Source organism: Emydura macquarii, unplaced genomic scaffold (assembly GCF_026122565.2).
Source record: "Emydura macquarii macquarii isolate MOO-44397 ecotype Brisbane River unplaced genomic scaffold, CSIRO-AGI_Emac_v2 contig_1348, whole genome shotgun sequence".
Lineage (NCBI taxonomy): Eukaryota > Metazoa > Chordata > Testudines > Chelidae > Emydura > Emydura macquarii.
In genome coordinates this window covers 814,644-818,349 of record NW_027131485.1, presented here as the reverse complement: position 1 = coordinate 818,349, position 3,706 = coordinate 814,644, and positions in this window count along the sequence as shown.

Below are 3,706 nucleotides of genomic sequence, written 5' to 3'. Positions count from 1 at the left end.
GGCAGTGCAACTGCATCAGTGCAGCTGTGCTGATGCAGAGTTTTAAGTGTAGTCCTGCCCTAAGTGTTTAAAAAGCTGTTATTTGCCTTTTAACAAGAGTTATAATCTGCCCAAATAGCAAAATGAAGAATCAGATAAAAAAACTGTCGAAATCCCTCCTTTTCATAAGTGGTCCGAATTGCCATGCTGCTTTCCCTTGGCTATGAACTGGCAACAGCTCTTGGTCACTAAAGTTACATTAGTTGGGAGAGTTTGTTCAATGAAGGGTCCAAATTTAGTTGCTGCAAGTTGGAATGGAGATAAATTGACAGAGGTGCATCAATGAAGACCATACTCTTTCCACACGTTACAGGGTTTGTTATTCTCTTGTTCAGTGTCATCTCTTACTGGAGACAGCATCATGGAAAATCTTGGAGCAAAGACTGATGCCCCGATTCTCCATTCTGGAGAAACTGTTCTCAGTGCAGGAAATTAGTGGAAGGGAAGGAAAAGCAGCTTTAAGCTTTAGACCTCCATTGGAGCAGACCGAGATAAGCCTAGGGTTAACAGAAGTTGTTTATGCCAAATCAAAACTTCTACTAGCTACAAAGACAAAAGTGTGCTTCAGAACCATCCTGGTCATTAATGAAGCCACTGTAAGTAAGTTCCTGAACTGAATCATAGCCAAGACATTGTTGACCCAGGTGGAGATTTTCAAAGGCCAGTTACTTATCAGGTGCCCCACCCAGCCTGTGACTTCAGTGCAGTGAGAGGGAAACTCTCTGCAACTGAAGGTCTGGTTACCTAAGGCAATTGTACTGTAGTCCCACAATCCTTGCAGGATGACATAATGAAAGGGTACAGGAGACATGCCAGGGCCTCACCAAATGTCATGTGTGGTGGCCCAGCACATGAAAGAACCTAAAACGCAAGATAGAATCTTATAGAATGAATAAAATGGTGCAACTGAACGCAGTAGGGAGGGGGGAAGCTCCCTGTGAACGTGATGGTGGATGGATAGAACGGGGAGCAAGGGTAGCTACTAAGACTGGGGAAGGGCAGGGAGCTGGCTCCAGCCTGGGAAGAGGCTTCCCGGTAGTTCCTATGGCAGTTCCTCTGTGGTTGGTGCCCCGCACTGAGTTCCCACACACACACTTCTTAGCACCCGGCGCCCTGTGTGGCCCCTGCCACCCTGCTCAGGTGATGGTGCCCTATCCTGTCCCACACCCCACCCCAGAGGCTAATGTGGATGTTCCTACCCCTCCCCCAGGCTGGGTGTCTCCGTTGGGAGCCACAGTGGCTAATGTCTGGAAGATAGACCCCAGTTGGGCTGGAGAGTCCCACCTGCTCCCCAGCGGCAGGCCTGATCTCGTGAGCCTTGGTGGCCACTCCACCCCCTCCTTCTAGTCCCCCTCCAGTCTTTGTGAGATATTGTGGGGGTGGGAAACATTGGGGGGCAGAAAGATAATGGAAATATTGGGGGTGCGGCTCTGTGAGGGGCACTAGTCCCCCCTACACCTCTCCAGTTCTGCTGCCCCTGACTCAAGGAACTTCTCAGGTCACAAAATTAGCCAACATATCTTGAGAAATAATAGCATGAGAGAGAAAATAGGAACCTGGGGGAAGGAGGAAGAAATCTGGAGGTGGGGGAGAAAGGGAAACCGGGGGGAAGGGCTGGGCCAGAACTTGGGGAGTAGTGGGAAGATAGAAAGAAACTGGGAGGGTGGGGAAGAGATAGAGAGAGAGAGTGAGAGAGAAACTGTGGAAAGAGGCGAACATTAGGGGAAAGAAACTTTTCAGAGGAGGCTGAATTTAGTTGTGAATGTGCATGCAGAGGAAGCATGTGTAAAGGGAGATGTGAGAAAGCTCTGTGCATGTGAGACAGTCACTGTGGGGAAGGTGGAGGCTGTTTGTTGTGTATTAATGAGTATGGGGAGGCTCTTATATGAGAAAGTTCAAAGAAACCTGCGTGTGTGTGTGAGAGAAAGAGGATTTTTGGAGGCCAGGGGAGCTTTTGAAACAAATCTTGCAAGTATGGAAAGGTGCAAAGGGAGACAGCATGTGTAGGGTAATATTTTGGGTGGGAGAGGAAAGTAAGAGCAGTGTGTGTGCACAAGACTGATTTTTGCACGGCAAGCAGCCACATGCATGAGTGAGATTTTGGAGAGAGGATGTGGAGAGAAGCTAGAGGAGGGGAAAAGGGAACATGACAGAAAAAATGAAATAATAGAGGAGGAAGGAACAGAAATTAAGAACTTGGAGGAAGTAGTACAGCCCACTGCACAGACGAAAAAAAGAGGAAGGTGATGGAAGGAAAGACAGGAACAGTTGTCACACAATAAAAAAAATGTTTGATGGAAAATAGATGTAAAAAGGTGGCAGCAAAGATAAGAGAAAATACAGCAGGGTCAAAGAAATTAGAGTGGAAGAAGTGAGAGGTATAAATGCAAAGCAAGAAAACATTCAAGAGGTTTTATTACTTAAGAGGAAGCATAAATTCTCAAAACAAGAGTTTTAAACGGGGAGGGGGGAAATCGAGTGTACTGAGTGGGAACAGAAATTTTCCTAGGGCCAGCCCTGGTCAATTTCCTTCCCTCTTTCCTGCCCTCCAACATCCATTTTTGATTCTTCCTCCTGATCCCCCACAACATTTTGGTATATTCTTGCACCCATGTATGCAGCCTGGGCTGCATAGATTTGAGCATGCAAAGTGGAGCTAGACCTGCTGAGGATGAGAAAGCCTTTCTGCTAGCTCCGATCAAAGAAGTCTCCTTGAAGGAGGGTGGGGGGGAAAAGTGAAACTGGAAGCTGCAGTGATCAGAACTAAGTGCCATCCCAGCCAACAGTGGTGTGGAGCTGGTCTGGCAGGTGGTTGTTGTTTTCCTTACCTTGGGCGCTCATGAGTGACCAGGCTTGCTTGCTGTCCTGCCACTGGATGAAATTCACTAGGTCGCCTCCATGCACTTGTCAGTATCCCTCTCCAGGAACCCTGGAGAGGTGAACCATGCTCTCTGCAGCTTCTGGGATGCAAGGGAATGGTAAGGGGCAGAGCCCTGCAGATAACCAAGAGTCTAGGGAGGAGAGGGCTCTGGAATCCAGAATGCAAGTACAGCAGTGTCAGAATGAGCCAGAGGCAAGACAGAAAGTAAGAAAAAGTGTGTCACATGCTGGGAGGAGCAGAGAAGGAAAATGCAAAAACCTGACAGGAAACCAGATTCTACTAATCTGCAAAAGGTAAAAAAAACCAAAAAAAAAAAAAAAAAAAAAACACCAAAAACCCAACAAGAGCACCCTCTGCTCCCCAGCCTAGGGACTGTTTGCAAAGGCGTCTGAAAGCAGGTGGGAGCAGAGCCCAGAGGTGCACACTGCAAGCAAACTTCAGCCTCTACCCCAGGAAGGGATTGGGCAGCCGCAGCCCAGCAGCAGCACAAAGCACAACTCCTGCTTCGGGTAGAAGTATCAGGTTGCCTCCCTGCCTGCATCACCTGGGCTCAGAGTGCACTGTCCGTTCCTCTTTTGATGTGAGGGCAGACATGGCAAACGCACACGTTATGGGTCCTGCTCCTTCCTTAGCACAAGGTAATATCCCTTCCCTGCCCACGCCAGCCAGAGAGGGGAGGGGGAAGGACGAATGGACACTGAACCTACGGGGGGGGGGGGGGGGGGGGGGGGGGGACGGACGGACGGACGGACACACGAGAAGGTTTAAGAGCAGCAGTTTTAGGCA